We start from the raw sequence: 19,832 nt of genomic DNA, 5'->3' as shown, positions 1-19,832 counted from the left end.
GGACTTGGCTATATGAATGAGTATGTTCTTGAAACATCGGAGATGAAGAGAAATGGAAATCAGCACTACATTTAGAGGAGGTTTTACTTCCCTTCAAAAACACTGCTGTAATGTGATCTCCATTTGTTATCATGCCAGTCAGTATGTATAGGCTAATGTCTAGTCTATTTCAACTGGCAGGTCTGAAGAAGGCCTCATACACAGGAGCTATCAAGGTTCAGCTCCTTGAATTTGCAGTGAATTGAATTTGATGCATTGGTAATCTCATCTGCTTTTGCAATCCCATCTGCTTTTGCAAATAGTAACACTGGGGCCCCTCTAGAAGCATCTCTGAGCTAACATGTGCCTGACTTGTTGATGGTGGGGTCACCTCTGTAGATGGCATAGATGGAGGCTGCTGGGGCAGTCCTTCGGTGTTTTGTTCCTGTCTGAATAGAGGGTTCAGGAAACATCATAATTTCCCACAGAACCTGTCCAACAGAAGACTGCTATTTTCACATGAATTTATCTTATGGATCCAGTGGCAATATTCACATAAAGTGTTCATTCTGTGTGTGTGTGGATGGTAGGGGACACTGCTTTTAAGACAAGAAGAAAAAGCAGTGGATGGACAGAGAGGTTTTTAAGATTTTTTTTTTTTTCCCAAGAATCTTCATTTTGGTTATATTTTCTTTAAAAAAAACTCACACTTTCTAAACTTGAAATTTTCCTTTCTATCATTTTTGGCCTCCTTATACTTTTTTAAGTTTGTCAGCATATTGAAAGATGGAGGCTTTCAAGTGTTTGAAGGCTGAGACTACTTTCACTGAAGTCACTGGGAGCTTCATGACTAATTTTAGTAGGGAGGGGGAAGGTGAGCAATCCTTGCCAGCTGACATCAGACAGCGAGCTGAGTACCTCCACGATTGCTCATCTGTTGACAATTCAAGAGTATTTTACTATCTTTAAATAGATCACATAAAAGGTCGCTTCTAGACATGCCTCTGAAAACAGGAGAAAACTTGCAAAAAGTTTCTTTGGCTGCTGTTTTTGCATCTTTACTTCTTTGCTTGGAAAAGCTACCCACCGATTTCTTGTCTGTTCTCCATCCTGTACGACTTCTGTCCCCATCCTTCACTCACATATCTGCATATGACTAAAGGTCTTTGGTCCTCTGTGATACAGCTCTTTAAACCACAGAAATGCTGAGTGAAAGGGACTTCTTGAGGTTATCCTGTCTAATCTCTAGCTCAGTCTCTCCTTAAACAATATTTGTGCAAGAACCTTAGGAGCATCAATCTTCTTTACGAAGTGACAGCATCTGATGAAAAATTCAGGACATCTGCAGCTACGTGGATCACTCTAATTTAAAGCCTGTTCCTCTTCCTCGTCTCCTCTGCTTATCTGTAGCTATGGTAGGCTGCCAAGCCTTTCAGCTGACCAATTCTACTTTTTGTTCTCTCCCTCTTTCCCTCCCTACTGAGTTGTCCAACTTTTTGTCACTTTGAAAGACTTAACTCCTCCTGTCTCTCTCCTCTGCAAGTTAGTATGTTCCTTTGGTTTCATGCAGAGCATTTTTTTTTTTTTTTTTTTTTTTTTTAAAACTGGCCACAAGACTGTTGGGCACACCTGAAAGAACAGCCAAGCACCACGGAAGATAGGAAGCAGTGCTTTGTTTGCCTTAATGTTGGAGCACTCTACAATAAAAAAAACCATAATCTCCTGAGTCATTCAATACCTGTTCTTCCAATAGCATCTACCAAGATAGCAACTGCACTGCCTGATGATTATGGTCATAAAAATAGAGTAAGAAAGCTTGCTTGTTCTTTCTACCTTTCAGATCTTTCTATCTTTCAGATAACAGGACAGTCATACCGTGAGTTTTCCTTGGCTTGAAATGGCTGCCTTTTCCCTCTGCTGAGAAAGGTAGAGACACGAAGATCACACTGGGGCTTGTGGGAGGCAGAGGGCTACAGGAATAAATACACTTGCTGCAGCTGAGTTATTGATGCTGGACAAGCACTGCTGAAGCGTAGACTGAGGTACAGCAGACATGGTGAAAAGTGGAGAGGGGAAGGGTGTGCTGAGATGTTAGGCCTGGGGAAAGAGATCAAAGCAAAAGTGACTGCGGGGGTCTCCTCTGCCAAGGAGCTGTGGTACTGCTGGGCTTCCAGACAGAGCATGATGGCTAAGACAGCAGCAGAAACATTCATTAGAATGACTGTTTTATCTTTTTGGACAATTAGCCTGATAATTATGCTACTTATTTATTATAATAGCTTGTAGTTAATGGATGCTATACAAGGGAATTAATGACTCTAAATTATTTTAGAAATACCCTGAATATGCCATCTTTTTAAATAATAATGCAGAATGTCTCTGTAGGATGTTCAAATAAGTTGCAGATTGCTGTGTCGGGGCACCCTGCTATCCAGGCATGCTCACCACTGTTGAAAAGCCATACTTGCTTCTCAAAAAATCAAACATGCATTAAGGAAAAATATCTCTTGCCATGGGGCTAGAAGCAGGAGCCTGAGGCTGCTGTGTGCACTACCAGAGCAGGGATGCTCTTCAGCTCCATAGCAAGTGATGCACACCAGTCAAGGCCCTGTTAGTGCTTTGCTTCCATCAACAGCAGGGCAATATGTTGCCTGCCTCAGCCTTGGCTTGGTTTGTGTCCTGCATCTTTGTCAGATATAGATGGTGTCTTTGCCTACGGGTTGTGGCAGGCCTATTTATGAGCTGCTCAGCACAGACTGTCAGAGGTGGTGAAGGTACCTTCACCCAAGGAAATGCTACTTGTTATACCCTTGTTATAAAACAAAGGTCATTTGAACTGAAAATACCTCTGTTCCTAGACAAAGTGCGGGAGAGCTCTGTATAACTATGTGCTGAAGCAGCGTAGGGAGTGGGGAGGGAATGGAAGGTGGAAGCTACTATGGCTACTGCTAAAGCACAGATGATGGTGACTGAGTTTGCGTGGATAAATCAAGTAGCGTAGCTCTGCAACCCTCAGCCCAGGTTTCAGCTGGCTGATCCAAGGCCACATTCGGTGCAGTGCAGCTGTGTGACCTTGCCTGATTTCACTAATTGCCATTAAGGTGTGAGAAAGTCCATGAGCTAAAAGACATGCAAGATGAAAGAAAGGGATAGTCAGCAGATCCAAGGATTCAAAAGGATAAATATACCCTTGACAAAGGTATAAAACTCTAAGGAAAAAAGCAGGGAAGAAGAAGATGGCAATTTGGCAATGTCAAGCATCAGCCTTTTCTCATGCAGCAACACAGAAAATGCCCTCCCCACCCACCGTGCTAGGAGGGATGCAGCAGCTGCCTCGTTGGGGTGGTGAATGTGCCTGCGTTAGCCCATGCTGGACAGCCAGCAGCAGAGCTGCTTCAGCAGTTGCTTCGTTCCCCTACCCCACTACCCTGCCTGCACTGGTTGTATTTTGCAATCAAATTAGTTCCCATCTCCAGCTCCCTGTTCATGCTGACACAGCAGAGAGAAACAAGTGGTCCAGGGGTGGCTGCTTAATGCCACACTGCTCTTTTCAGATACCCACAGCCTGCATTAATGGCTGAAATGCCATGTGAACTCACAGTAGCTTTACGGAGCTCAGGTGGCTCTCAGCAGCGATACAGCTTTGGCATGGTGGTTGTATAATCTCTGTGCCCCAGCCAAGACTGGGGCCAGGATCTGTGAATCCTAACCCCAATAGCTATGCTAGTACTTTAGCTATGCTTCCCAGCCAACAATGAGTGATTTGCACTGATTCGTATAAGAAACCTGGCTCCTGGGCAGCTGTATGCCTAAAGCTGCAATATTTAATACCTCCATTAACTGCCTTTATATCAAAGGGGCAGGATGCGGTGCATCTTTATGTATGCCTTGGTTTTGTGACACTGTGCTATATTTTTAAAGAAGGACAAGCTGTTCTGTTCTACAAAGCAGCACCTACTGAATGAGACGAACTAGCCAGGTACTTAAAATTAAGTGTGTATGCTTGCCTAATGGTGGCTGACCTCTAATGGACTGAAAACTGTGTAAACCTGACAAATCCAATAAAATAAAGATAATTATGCCTTCTGTACAAGGCATTTTTAGAACATGAACAAGGTGTGTTCAGGAAGAATAAAGCTTCATTGAAACCACAGGGGAAATAATGGCACCTAGTATTCATGGGACTGTAACAAAATATTGTTTACAGATCTCCACTGGTTGTGAAGTTATCTATACTGAAGAAACCGTATGTACTCTAAACCAAAGATTGAAGTAGCATAAAACATGTACTGCTGTAGTTACAAGGCACATAAAATCTTATTGGATCTGTGATAAATATTTGTGCCTGAGCAATTTTACTATTTTACAAACTGCTTTCCCTGGGGGATGGTTAAAGAATTCAAGGACACCCTATTTATCAGTTTTAAAGTCTAGCAGCTCCCAAGACCTATGACGAGAGTGTAATGTACCTGTTCTCAAAAGTGTCCAATTAATTGTTTAGTTTTGTAGTGAAAATATTCTTTTTTGATTAAAGCTGCTACCAGTAGATAGATGTATCATCTCTTGGGCTACTTAAATAAAGGCAGAATAGGTTCCTAAATTGATGCTGTTTTCAAATTGAAACCATATATTAAAGAAAACTCCCCACGGGGGATGGGAAGTCCCCAGCGCAGAGTTTAACAGAAACACATTCAGCTGCAGTACAACACTTTTGGAAGTTGTCTGTGGGACTTGGAAGAGGCCACGCTGTACATTTAAAATGTGTTTACCTAAAAATGCAGGCATGTACTTTGTGGCATTTGGGGATGGGGAAGGAGGGCATTTGAAGACAGAGATAAGACTCCCTGAGTGGCAATGCAATGTTTTCTCCAGCCATGTATTTGAAACTCCATAACTCTCATCTGAACAAGTAATTTTTTTTCTTTTCACATGGCCTTTTATGCATTTACGCAGGTAATTTCTTAGGTATTTGTCTGTGTCCCTCGTTGATTGTTCCCGGGTTTAACCTTTTCCCCCTTCTGAAGAAGTCGCCGCATCTCCTCATGTATGGAAGGAATTTAAAATACTAAAACTAAAATAAATCCTTTCTGTAGATTACTTTCTCTTTTCCTACATCACTTTTTTTCAAATCTCAAGCTTGCTCTTAGCTCAACTCTCCAAAGGAAGAGCTTACCTTCACCTTTTTCTAATAGCATCTTATCTGCCAGCTTCCTTTTTATTCACTAACCAGCGTGGAGGTTTATCCCTTGTTCTTGGAAACAAGTATTTCAATCATTCCTCATAGAGGTGCTTGCTAATTACCTTTCAGGTCAAACAGTCTCAGGATGTGGTTTGCATGTTTGCATTGAGCCATCAGTGTGGTTTCTGAAGAATTCATTTGGAAGAGAAAGCAGAAGAGGCTGCGGAGTCACCACATCTGATCTGCCACAATTATACCGGGGAGGGTGAACACCTCTGAGCCCAGTGCAAACGTCTGTGCTGCTGAACGCCTGGCTGGCAGCATGTAAGAAAACAGAAAAATTAGTTTAAATGGTGTCCATCATCGTGCAGCGGCAGTGCAGGAGGTTTGGTGTAGGGCTGGTGCTGTGTGATACAAGGAGCTATCAGTGTTGCCTCTCTGAACAAGAGAAATCTTCTGTTCACCTTTTGGGGAGGAAGGGGGTAATATTTTAAGGAACTGATATATCTACATGGTTTCATGTTAGATGGTGACAGGAACAGCAATATTTGAGGGAAGGTGTTTCTGTTTCAGAAGCAAAGCCAGCTGAAAAGCTACCCAGAAATCTCAGTGTAGCCTCTCGAATTTAGGACATACAGAGAATTCAAGGATTGCACAGCCCTTTGCTTACTTAGACTTTTGTCACATGAACGTATATTCTCAAGATAATGGTCAGCAGCCAAATATTTACAAAAGCAGGGGGCAGTGGGGAGAGGTGGGCTGCCGTGGATCAGTTGCAGAGCAGTTCCATATAACATATGTGTATGTGTGTTTGTTGCCACCTATACACCTTGCACCCCTGGAGCTGTTCTGGGGGTTATAGCAGAATATTTTGTATTATGGAGTAAGTGCCACCACATGTATGTTCTGCCTCTCATAATGCTGAAACTGGACAATGTATCAAGTGGATTAAAGTAACCTAGCCCTAGCCAAAATGTTCAAAGGCAGATGGTTCTTTTGACTAGGTTGCTTTTTGGAATCATTGATGGGCACAGCCCCACCAAGGCAGTTTTACCCATCTGCTGCAGTCAGGTGATTTGGACATTTAGACAGTGAACATGTTTGGAGAGTTAAATGCCAGGGCAGGAAGTTCAGCGCTGCACATCTGTAAATAACTTCATGGTATCCCATCTGCTTAAGCATCCTTAACTGGCTGATTACTTTCTATTAGTTATCTGGTCAGGGCTGAGATTAAATTAAAGTCTTGCAACCCACAGGGACAGCTCTCACAACCACACAAGCTTACAAACAATTTGGCCACTGGGCCACTCTAGGCCACTTCCAGGGGCAGAGAGGTAAATTCAATTGCCAGGTTGGCCTCACTTCTCCCAAGTTTAAGTTGTGCCTATATTTGTGCTTTGTCATATGTCTGTATTTCTTGCAGAGAAAAGCTTCAAAATCTGAATTTCAGTTGAAATGCATGCTTTGAGTCAAAATTGAAGACAGACTGCTAGTTCAACCTTTCATCTGTACAAAATTTATTATGCCAGCCTAACTCCTTCCTTAACATATTTGATGCAGAATTTTCTCTGCATTGTCTTCAGCAGGAGAAAACTGGTTTTTTTGCAGGGTGCAAAAATGGTCTGCTTTTTGATCTTCAGTGGGCAGACAGACATGTAGCAATCAGTTCTTCAGCTACTAAAGTCAATAATCTGAACTGGTTGATACAGTAATGGAAAACCCTACGCTAGATCCTTGCTTTGTGCCTGAGCTCCAATGCAGTTAGTAAAAAAATGTAGATTGCTGTTGGGCAGGGGCCTGACCCCTACCCTTTAAGCTGTGCAAAGCCTAAAGTTGAAACATGGTGTTTAGCACTCCCACCCCTTGCTGCAGAATTGAAGGGTAAGGCTTCTTGGTCTTGCACCCTTGCTCATCTAGCATCTCTAGGACAACATTGGGGACCAGTCCTGCCAGCTATTTGCACACTTAGAGGCTGGGCTGCTTACCATCCTTCCAGTACTGTCTGCAAAGAAGGGAACATATCTGCCAAAAATGAGGAGAAACATGAGTGCCATCTGAAGATGACCAACTGCTGGAGCAACACTCTTGCTCACTATGTATGCAACCCCAGCAAGTATTGACCTCCTGGGTATTTGAGCACAGGGCATCTCCTGTAGCCTGGGCACTCCCTGGCCACATCACAACCTTGTAGGCAGCCAGGAGTTCACCCGTGCAAGCATTCATTGGGATGCCTGGGCAAGTCAGGGCAAAGGCATGGGGTCTAGTATGCCAAGAGGGGCATGTTTGTGCAACCCAGGTCATCACCATGCTCTGGTGTCAAGGAGGTGGGAAATGCTGCTGGTCGGGAAGGCATTACTGAAGAGACAACATAACCGTTGCTTTCCCCCAAGCTTGCACGCACAATGCCCCTTTAGGGCTCCAGCTTCTAGCTGAGATGGTCATGGAGGCTCATCGGAGTTATATGGTTTCCTTGATGCTAACCCAGCTAAATTTTATTGCTTCCTCTACTCATGCTCTTTCCTAAAGCTTTTATTGAAGGGAAGAGCAAATTAGAAAAAGTTAATGTACAGTAAATTATTTGATTGTGACTATTGCTATCACGATCCCACAGGTAGGCCATCATTCTGTTTTGTTAGCACTTTTCTGGGAAATTTCTTTGACGAGTTAACTTACTGGGCATTGTTAAAGGCAAGCTGATGGGAGATCTTGTCCTGAGCATTGCACTTTCCTGGACAGGAGAAGAGAGTTGTGTGGGAACATAGCAAGAAAACGTGTTGGAAGCAAGGGACAGAGATTTCTTCCCTGTAGAATATTATGTTTCCATCAGTAATCATTAAGCAGAATATGAGTGTTTTCCTTAGTGCCTTGCAAAGTAAGGTGGATGTTTTCATCCAGGTTACCACTGACAATAAAGGAAGAGATGATCAGAGCCACCAGTTTTTGAGAACACCTACAACAAGCATGGTGGAAAGACAGAAAACCTGCCACAAAGTCTCATGTAAGAGAGACAGGCCATGCTTAATCAAAGCTGACACAAAATCAAGACTTTTCAAGGCAATACCTGCAGTAAAAGATAAGTATTCAGACACTGTCAGTCTCTGCAAACATCTCCTGGTGCCACCAGCTAAAAAAAATTCCCCATCAGCAATATGTGATTTTTATTCCACTGTAGATGTCACCAAACAAACCTTTCTCAAAACTTGGCTGCAGAAATTTCTGAGGAAAAGTGAATTATCCAGTGCTTTGGTTCCACAATACCACCTCCAAGGAAAAATCACATGAGGGTGGGCAGCTGGGAAGAACTAAGGTTAGGAAGGGGGCCACAGAAGAAGACAGAGATACCAAAGCACAATTTAGTAAGACAGACAAGGTCAATTTTTATCTTTTTTTTCTGAAATGGATGTTCACCCCAATAGATTTCAGCATAACTGCAAAAAAGTGACCAAGAAAAGAATTTGTCCATGGTCCTGAATTATTTTGATGACAAAGGCAGGCCTTGGTGTCCAGAGAGGAAGCAGGCAACTTATCTGAAGACTGAACTCAGCAAATCTAAGCTGTTTGGGGTAGAGGTAAAATGACCACTAGAAACTTTTTTTCTTTTTGCTCCAGTTGCTTCAAATGACACATCCTGAGTGCTTTGGTACTCCCTGATTGCTGGGTTAAAATCAACACATTGACAGAGTGACAGTTTTGGCATAACAAAACGCACATATTGTTCAAAATGCTTATTTTTAAATACTCTATTTAATATTTGTCTCACATGCCACGTGCTAGGTAATAATAGGAGAGGGCTCCATCATTTTCAAAAACATATCAAATAGACCAAACAAATCCCTTTTGGCTATGAAAAGAGCAGTCCATGAGACCACTATAAATGCAACTATGCTTTAACTCTGTGCTGCCAGACTCGTTATTTAGTCCTTTCTCCAAAGTTTTGTTTGGTGGCCAGTGATGCTTTAGCCAAGCTGTTTGTTGGCCACTGCATCTTTTCTTTAACAACATGATGGGGGCAGTGTCTTTAGTGGTGATTTCCCATGTCCATAGACTTACCCAGTTGAAGTACATGACCACAGTTGTTAGTGTTTTCAAACCTGCTGGATATCATATACCTTGGGGGGGGGGGCGGGGAGTGAACCCATGCTTTTCCCCTAAGGTTTTAGGGAGATGCCTCCGTCCTACTAAGCAGCACAATGTATTATCAGTATAATTGTTGTCTCCTCAAATGGTGTCCTAGCTCAATGTCAACGTCGACATCTTACCTGTTAATTAAAGTCTTGGGTTGTTGATCCTTCCATTAGCTGCCCACTGCTCCTGCTGCCTTTACTACCTGGCAGCTTTGTCCTGATAGCTTCACCTTGGGTAGTCACGCATGCTGCTTTTCACGGTTTGTGAATCTTGTCACAGTGCCCCACTTTGCTCTAGTGATTGCTGCTGTCTTGTCTTTCCCCAATATTCCACCAGCCGTTGCTCTTTGGAAGCATTTCTCTGGGGTTTCATCTGTCTTTCCCAACAGTTACTTCTTTAATATTAAAGCTTTCTTGCTCACAAACAATACCCTCTCTCATTAGGGAATTGTTAAATTTTCCAAAGCTATTTGCAAACAACAGAGTTCTCAGCAATATAACGTAAGAAACTAGTTTCTATTTCTTCTTGCTGCTTGGTTACTGTCTTATTTCCTAGAGAAACTGTCTGTCTGCTATCTTCTCCTGCCTTGGGACTCACATATAAGATCGTCCTGCTAGCAACACATTTTGGCAACTGCTACCAAAATAAAAAGTTCAAATCTGTTCTTGTGGCATTTTGTCTCTGCAAAAAAAGAATTAAAATTAAGGAGGTTTTTTCCTGACTTTATGTCCATAGTTAGCTCTGCAGAACTGGATGGTACGGTGAAGGTGTTAGAGTCCAGCTGAATATCATCAGAGACCAGGTCCTTGTTCTGGTTATTGGCCACATGTGCCTAAAAGTGTTAACACACTCAAACTCCCTTTGGTTTTAGTAGCTCACTGACCAGAATCTCAAAGCGAACTTGCTTTTTGGAAAACAGAGTTGACAGGTTGTGATTTTGGAAGCAGCACTTTAAAGTGCAAAAGCACCTGATGCTTTTTATACTCCTTCTCCTTCAGAGGCAGCACTTGCTTTCTTTCAAAGTATGTTTGTTTCTCAAAAGGAAATTAAAGATTGTATAATGTGTAATTCATGTCATTCACAAACATTGGCATTTTCCAATTATTTCTACAAAAGCCTGAGATGCTGGATCCATGGATGTGCTGGGGAGCATTCAGTTAGCTTCTTTGCTAACATTCAGATGTTAGGTCTCTCGTATCATATGTTGCTTGGGGAAAGAGGTATTTTGGCAGCCTCAGATCATCCTTTGAGAAACAGATCTCTTTCCAGCTCATGAGCTGGAACAGGGAACTTGGTCATTTCTTTGCACACAGTTACAGCCCAATTGACCTGGGATTCTGTCATGCACAGTCTCTGCTTATGGCTTAATTTTAGACCCAGCATCTCAGAAAGATTTAGCATTTATTCTTTTTTTTTTTTTTTTTGACATCAGTAGCTGTAAATAGTTACACAACACTTGACCCGTGAATGACAATGACCAATGTATTTGGCACACTTTTCTTCTTCCTTAGATATTTTACTGTGCTTTTTTTACTTCACAGAGTTGTTTGTACCATTTTCCTCCTCCAGGCCAGGTGTGTATCCGTCTTCATGCTCTAAAAACAATTTATGATAAAAGCAACTTCAGAAATAATGCAGAAATGGATTAAATACTTGTTTTTTAAACAATGATTTCTAAATACCCTTTATAAATAAGATATAATATACATATTTAGAAACAGCAGTGCCTTTGCTAATGGGAGGTATCGCTCCATGACTGCCTGCCCAAGAGGAGATCTGTAGACCCAAAACCAAACTCTGGTTGTGGGCCTGATGTTCTTTCTGTCTTACCCATCTCTTCCTGTCGTGAAAAAGTCAAGAAAGTTGTGCCCACATCCTAGCACAACAGGTTGAGGAAATGTTATTTCCATTCCTCTGGGAAGGAAAATCTTACAATGCAAAGCATGTATCAGTAATTTTTGCCATACAGCACAGCAGTTCTTAGCGTGGAAGTCTTCATTGCTAGCCTGCATCCTTTGCTGGTCTTTAACTAGACCTAACACTATCTGGGAAAGTACACGGCTTTCTAGGTTGTGACCTAGTTCTCAAACAACTCAGAGTCCCACTTCTAGTCTTCTCTATTCGTAAACTTGCACCTATATCCCATGCCACATGCACTGGCATGAACTTGTCCGTAGACTTGCAGCAAAATGCTGCATGGTGCTCCCTTGAGTCTCGTAAGCTGCTTGTTGCCTCTGTTTTTGTAGTGTACCTTTCAAATGAGAGTGCAAGGGCTGTGATCCATGATCTAGCCCTCAGCCAGCTTCTAGACTTTCTCCCACCCCCAGCAGAGAGCTTGTTGAAGCCATGGGCTGTCAGACTCAGTTATTTGCAAAGCATTTTAATAGGACTTGCAGTTTTCCTAAAAAAAACTCCCACCAACAACAAAAAATGCCACTAGGGTCAATTGTCCTTTCTTTAAAATTGGTTTAATGGAATTCATCTCTCCCTGGGAGATTTGAGGCACTCCTGGAATTACTGCATAATCAACTCTTGTCTTCTCTGGGGATTACGCTACTATTAAATCAAATAATGTTGTAATCTCGATGTGAAAACCAACTTCAGTCAGCACCTTTGATCTCAAAGGTTTGAGTGTCACTGAAAGAATTACTTTAAGCCTGATAGTCTTCTGATCAAATTGCAGCAAGCATTGACTATGATCTCTCCCAAAACTGCAACCCAAGCAAGAAAGGACCCGGGCAGGTCTTAATGAGAGGCCTCTAAAAAAAGACTTGCATGACATGAGAGAGGTATTTTAGGAACTATTGCTTTCCTCAAGGGCTTCCCATAGTCATAGCACTGCAGTGTGGTTTAGTAACTGCAGAGCTAAACAGATTACCTGTTCCACTGCTGCATGTAACCATGGTCCAGACCATTTGTGCTCTATAGCAGTCCCATGGCCTTATTTGGAAGAGCTAACTGCTACCTTTATACTCAAACCAATACTTTCTGTGTGAATTGGGCTTTCATGGAAAAGGCATAATTCTTGTTTCCGTCTTTTTTTTGGTAAAGAATCTTACAGAAGAACAAAATAGGGAAAATGCACTTTTTCATTGCTTTGGTCAGTCTTTTCTGTTTTCAGCTTCATTTTTTCATTGGTAACAAAGAAGGCTGTTTTCACTGGCATTTTTTAAGATGAAAAAAATTCCTATAAAAGATAATTGGTATTTTTCAACTGCCTACGTATGAGAGTCCTATAAACTCTAATCCTGCAGCTGAGGCTATTAGCCCATATTTTTGTACCCTAGCAAAGCTGCATTGAAATCAATGGAGCAGAGCACGTCTGACAGCAAGAATGATTATAAGATCAGTGGCCAATTAGGCAAAAAGACAGCTCAAGACTGTTATGATACTTGGAACTAAAGCACTGTCTTCATAGGTAACAGAGATGAATCACTGAAAAAGAATCCACATGGTTCTGTAGAAAGGCACCAAATACCAGATACAACACATTTTAGTGGATCTGGTGGAAAAAAAATGTCTTTTTGACGTTTTGCAGTGGTTTCTTAAATGATTATATCTAAAGAATAGAAATACACCACAGCTTTTTGTACTCAAGTCGATACTGGGCTGAGAAAAATACTTGTTTTTCATCTCTACCAGTTTTACTGTGCGCTGTAATTGCATCTTGTGCTGTACCAAGGGACACATTCAGCCTGCCTTGCCAACTAGCTTCCACGGAAGTTATGGGAAGTTTTATTTGATTATTGTGCTAGACATAGGAGAACATTTTCATATAATATCTGTAAGTGTTTCAGCCACTTCCTTTTAAGTATTCCTTCGCAAGTGGTTAATGATAATGGTAATCTGATAATTTTTTTTTATTATTATATTTTCCTGTGGAAAGAAAGGCTAGCCAGTCATGCCATTCATCTGTGTTCCCTTACTCCCTGAAATTTCTGGACCTTTTTGACCTCTCTAAAGCAAATCTGACATAAGCTTTTAATTTTCTGCAGAGTCTGTGGACAGAGGCAGCCAGTCTCACTGGAAATGGCTGACTAAAGGTGATCTGGGGATGAGCCAACACTTTGTCAGTCATCAATGGCACGGGAGGGAGTCATTAGAAATAATCTGGCTATATGAAAAGCTCCAGTTGCAACTTGTATTTTCTTGGGTACCAAAGCCAGTCTGCTCTCAGATGCAGAAGCATTAGACCAGGCTTGGGCAACTGAAGAGCCCATGGACAACACAGCAAATGCTTACAGCATGCAATCCACAGGAAAATGTGTCACACTGGGTTTTTGGGCTCTCTTGGGCTACATTTGAAAGAGCAAATACCTTCCATGCACAGCGAAAAAAGAGACCAAGTTATGAAGCTTAGAAAGTTATCAGTAATGTATTAAAGGAGCTCTAAGTGTTATTAACTCTGAAGAAGTCATGATCTACTCACAGATAGTCTGCAAGTACAAAGAGATGAAATACACTAAATAGTTTATCTGTCAAATGGGAATCACTTTGTTCTAGTCATTATTTTTGCTATATAATTTATTTCTCTGTAATTTATTTTCCCTTTCATACTGTTTCTTTCTTTTTAAGATTATTTCAGATTCATCTTTTTTTTCTTATTGCATTATGTGCATGAAAAAAAAAATACTGAGATGTTTAAACAGCTCATTAAAACCTGCTTGTAATCCTCTGCCTGGGACAAAAACTGCTGTTGTGTTCAACAGCTCAGAATACTGTAGCTTTATCAATCTTTGAAAATCTTGTAAATCACTACTGTGGACTGTCTCCCGTTTCTTGTAAATCAGGTAAATCGCAAACCAGATCTCTCAATGAGATTGTCCAGGCACTTTAACTGTCTGTATAGCTTCTGTCTCCGTCCACTCCTGTGGTACAAAGCCTTTTCTCCATAATCACTGCTGCACATAGAGCCTGGAGTTTCACTGAATTATTGGAAGGGGAGAGCGAGGCTTTCAAAGACAGCATTTTCATGCTTATAAATTTTATTGGTGTCATCCTGTTTGTGAGATATATGCAGGTCTCCTACAATATCTGTGACATCCATATCCTGCCTTATAATCACACTGTGCCACAACCATCACAATGATTAAAGGGATTTTTTTTTTTTCTTGTGTGGCAAGATTAGAGGCGTTCAGTTAAACGGGAGAAGGGCGATGAAGGAGTGCAGTTATATATCATGATCAGTCTCAGTATAAGGTCTTTAGAGGAGCCCTCCCTGCACCCCTGACATCTTGAGAGGCAGCATTTGCAAGGCGTAAGGGAGAGTGGGCACCCATCTCCCAGCCTCTTTTTGGAAAAGCCTAGCACTGGGTCCTGCTTTGGAAGCAGATCTTGTCCTGAAAAAAAGCCTGCAGCAAAACTGCAAAACCCGCTGGATAGACATGACACAGCTGCGAGGTGATGAGGAACCGGTTTGATGGTGGCACTGGGAGGGCCAGTGGCTGTGCCCCACCATGGGATGGGGAATCATGCCCCAGTTGGAGGCTCCAGGGTAACACAGCTCTCTCCATCCTCTTCCACCCATCTGGCACCTCAATTCCTCCCACCTAAGTGACGTTGTAATTTTGCTGCTGAGATTCACAGCATTTTCTTTGCTGTTCCCATTTCTACCCACCCTCCTGCCCCTGCACCAATTCTCCTCTTCAGTGTGTCTGTTTGGTTTTAGACAATGGTTTTGATTGCATTATTTGGTTATAACAAGATTTCATTGTTACTGTAATAGAGATAATAATACACTTTGTCTACCTGCTGCCTAGGATTATTAAAATAGGATCTGGGGCTGACTCTGACTCTATAAAGAGAGCAGGGTGGTGGTGAAGGGGCACAGCTGCAGGGCCAGACCTGGGTCTTACGGAAGGCCTAGTGGCCTCCAGTGAGTCCATGGTCCTGCTGCGTCCCTTCCTCTGAAACTGACTTGAATACACAGATTACTGTGTGTCTCCTGGTCTGCTGCCCCGCAGAAACTGTTAGTGAGGATAAGCTTGCAAATCAAAAATCACTCAGCTTAAGCTTTGAACATACAGACAGAAGCTTACAGACCCAAAATGGATCACAACCAAAAATATTTGTGGTTTGCTTGGAGAGGAACATAAGGAGAGTAATTTGTGATAGTCCCTGTCTAACGTCAAGGTTACCAGAGCACCGAAGACACATCTTGAAGCACAGGGAGGAAATTCTGAATCGGGGATGTCACCTTGCCCTTAATGTGTCCTGTTTTTCCTGGGCACCAGTACGTCTCCCATTAATGTGTGATAGATGGAACAGATGGGCTGCAATGCTTGAGCAGGGAGAAGGGTTACAGGGAGGCTGCAAGGCTTTGACTTTGACTTAATCCTGTTGGCATTGCTTTAACACTACCCCTTAGCTGTCTGATTTTAAAGGGCAGTGAGTCTTTGTAATAACGCCACACCCTAAACTGCTAGACAAAGGGCACCCACTGCTATGTGGTCTTAGCAGTTAGGAAAACATCGTAGCCCTCATAAATAAAGACACAAAGAACCATCACCTGGTTTTTGGAAAGTTTGCAGCAGATGAGGATGGCTGAAATCACAGCATCCACTTCTTAAAATCCCTGCCTCAGTTTTTTCTTCTGTAGTCCTGGACTGGTAACAGTTTCCTGCCTATCAAGGATTCTGCAAAGATTAATTATACGTTTGCCAGTTCACGAGACAATTTAAAGCATTATTTTTATTCTAAGTAGCACTGTTTAAACCATAGTGCCCCCGGGAAGAATTTAAATGGCTCCATACCATCTTACACTTTCATTCACTTTTAAGGTAGATCGCCTTTACCATCTCACCCTTGTCCCTAATGTTACCAGGCAGATTACAGCTGTGGTTTTCAAAAGCAAATTTCCGAGTCCTGTTGCTGGCCACAGCAGAGGGAAGGAATGTGGCGGGGAAGAGAGGGACCCTTCTCCGCTTCCCCCATCCAGCCTCTTTTTTCCAGTTTCCCAGGCAGTTTTGCTGCCTAAACTCTATTATATCCCCTGCGCATACAGAGTGGGCTGCGTTTTGCATCCTCCTGCTAATGTGGATAGCAGAAAAACTTAAAGTTACCCCCAGAGCCACGGAAATAGGATCTGAGCAGCAGCTGTTCTTGAAGGTGGTGGCTCAGCCCTCTCCCTTTCCTACGTGTTGAAAACTCGCGAGCAGTTTCCTATGCCTGTGTGTCTGCTGGCAGTGGACATGTTCCTCTCTCATCACCAGAAATGTTTCGGCAAACTTCCCTTTGAATTTAAAGGACGGTGTTTTTAACGTGTGCTTTTAATGACTCTTTTGCAATGGAGGCCAAGTTGGAACGCGTGATTATTTTCAGATGCTCAAATGCATTGCCCAGTAGAGGGAGCAGAGGGAGCAGTCTAGCCGCTGCCTGTGGACACTGTACATTTGCAGAAGCGCTCAGAAAGGTTTCCTCAGTCCAAGCAATCCTTAAGTGTTTCTCCGCAATCCCGTGTGTGGGTCAGCGTGCATTACTCTGCCACCGAGCCACGCAGACACAGCGCCCAGGAAAGAAACAGCCTTTGGCCTACTGGGTCCTGCATGGGTGCTGCCCAGACAGAGCATCAGCTGCTGGGGTCCAGTGCTTAAAAATCTTTTCTTTGTACCTGCTTATTTAAATAATAATATAGTAAATAATATAGTAATTAGTTTAAATAACATATAATAATAATTACCCTTTGGCAACTTTGGTTTAGATTCACATGGACGGCATGTCCATGTTCCCTAGAGAGCAAACAGTGTACATGGCTTCATGAGCAGCTAAAGCATGCTTAATTCTGATCCTAAGGACAATTTCCACCCCGTTGTATTTAGTTCTGTGTATGGGCCAAGGGGTTTGCTGTACCAAGACCCCAGTGGGGCTGGTAACCGAAAGCCTTTTCTGCTTGGAGGCTGGGCTTGCTCATTCGAGGTGGCATCGGCACCGATAGCCTGCACTGCTCATGCTACAATAGACAACACAAGCACAAACTAGAACAGAAAAAGCAAAAGTGTCGGTGTTGGAAGACAACACATCATTTTCTGATTACAGTTAGTACACACCTGCTTTTCACCAGCTTAGTTATGACTGTGTAAGCCCATTAGGTTGTTCTCTAATTACTTTACGAAAGGTTATAAAAGCCATTAGATACATATTCAGAATATTACTTCATGCATTTGCTAAATAGGAAAAATAAAGATAGCATCAGGTTTTCCTGTAAAGCAGTCTAGCCACACCAACACAAATCCCCTCCTGTTGCAGTAATGCCAAAATCATTAGTGCTATTGTATTTAGGTAAATCTCTGACTTCAACATGATTTTCTTTTCTTTTTTTGGAACTTAAGACAATTAGCTAAACACAGACCATACTTCTCCCTAAAAAGTGTATGTCACAGTGAACTGAAAAACTATTGCATATTTTGTGCAAAAACTTTGAATGAGACAAATAATTTTTGCTCCCTTGCTTAATTGTCATGGCTTTAATTTAAAGAACTAATTTTCACCGAAATTAAAATTCACCCCAAAATTTCAGACTTTCGTTTATTAGAAGCAGCAAGGAGGGAATGATTTTTTAAAAAGTCTTTCAAAGAGTCTGTTTTTCTCTGAGTGACAGAAAAAAGAAAAGGTACAATTAAAAATCCCACCCACAAGAAATATGGAACAAAAGTTTAAAGCCTCCCATTAGGTTCAAGTATCTTTGGATTAGCCCTCAGGGGACAGGCTCTGCTCTGACTTGCTCCTCTCTAATTCCAGAGTGATTTGAACAGGAGCTTCTTCATCCTCTGCAAACTTTAGTAAGCAAGCTAATTAATCAGTGAACTAAATTCGGGCTTTTGTTACTAATGTGTTTTATTTTAGCCTAAATATGTATACAAGGTGCAAAACACTGGACTAGAATAGTTAATGGAAGAGCATATAGGGAAGGTAGGCTATGTTACTATTTGTGTTCAACAACAACAATTCAGGAGCATGTCATACCAGAGGCATGCTTATAAATGAGTTACATGGGCTGAATCAACTTTTGAAATCAATAGGAAGAGAGTATGGAAAAAAATCCACACTATTTCAATTCCAAGAATTACTGGAGAGTTAACCAACCTCTGAAAAAATTGTTATCAGGATTGACATGTTTCTAAAGTGTATTCTGATTTTAGCTAAGCCTTATCTTCTGACAAAGAAAGGTTTTTTTGGAAATCTTCCAGTTTGTGCTTCATGTTATTAGGTTTTTTCTTCTCGCTTTTTTTTAGTACAATTTTTTTGCACACCATGATAATTGGAATAGAAGTAAGCGTGTGTTATTCTTCCAGCAGTCATATTCCCTTCAGTGACTTTCTTTTAAGTAACAAGATACTGCAGCAGTATGAATTAAAAGGCTACACATAGGCACATCGGGTGTCTCTGATGATTTACAGGACTGGCAGTTAACAACGGGTAGCTTGTTGTGATGGCTCGACTGCCACTGTTACACCGAGACTGAAAGCAAATATATGTGTGTATTTACAGTTCATTAAAGATGTATTCTATTCAATTCGTAAGGGATTGCTTCAGCTTTTTCCGAAGTATCTGACGGAAAATACCTTTGTTCCCATGAATGGGAGTGGGTTTGCTTTTAGGTTTTGCTTCTCTCCTGGTGCTTTTATTTGCAGCCATTTCAAGTCTGAGTTGTCGCAAGTGCGATCTTGGGTGAGACACTTGTGTGAGCACCCTTGAGTGTCTTCAGCTATGGTGTTTTACATGTTTAAAAGCTTCACAGAGCTACTGCCTAGAAAATGTACAGTTATTAATAACAGTCTGAGATGTTTAAAAAAAAAAAAAAATCACGGTGGCAATCCTAGCACCAGCCATTAGCTCAATCCAGGGTCTGAAGACGTGTGATGATCCTTCAGAAAGTATTCTTTCTCCATGACATATGCACAAGAGATTTCTCAGGGCACGTGACTTTACATGGACAGTGGAGCTCTGTCCTTTACAATCACAGGAGCTGGCTATTTTTTTTGTGTTGCACATGGTTTGCTGCCCTGGGGTTCGAGCTGTGTCTGGTGTCACAGATGCAGCAGATGAAAGCCAGGGAGTTTTGCAACAGGAAGTTTTGCTACATGCAAAACACAAACTAGAAAGCTAATTAAGCATCACCAGGCTCCCCACTCACTTCAGGAGATGTTGGGCCTTTAGCCGAAATAAGCACTGTTCCTGGGAGCGTAATGGCAGATATTGGCTATCTGTACAATTAGAAATCCCTTGCCATCATGAAAAGAGCTTTCTGAAAATACTATTGCAAGCCTTGTTCTCTGCCATGCGACTGCTGGGTGCTTCCTACTGTACTAACACATAGTACAAACACGTATGCTGAAGTGATCTGAAGGACACAAATGGAAATAAAAGACGTGGAGTTATTTAGTGATGAGAACTGGCTCCTGGAGCCTATACGCTAAGCACTGGAAACATGTTGAATCTTCAAAGCCTAAAACAAAAAAATAGCATAGAAGAAGCTGCTGAGGTAGGAAAACAGCAAATCACATACTTTAGGCTTTGGGTGGCACTGAGGTATTCGCACACAAATTCTTTG

This window comes from Nipponia nippon, unplaced genomic scaffold (genome assembly GCF_047370975.1).
Source record: "Nipponia nippon isolate SJK-2023a ecotype South Korea unplaced genomic scaffold, ASM4737097v1 scaffold_6, whole genome shotgun sequence".
Lineage (NCBI taxonomy): Eukaryota > Metazoa > Chordata > Aves > Pelecaniformes > Threskiornithidae > Nipponia > Nipponia nippon.
Note: the sequence above shows the minus strand (reverse complement) of the source record.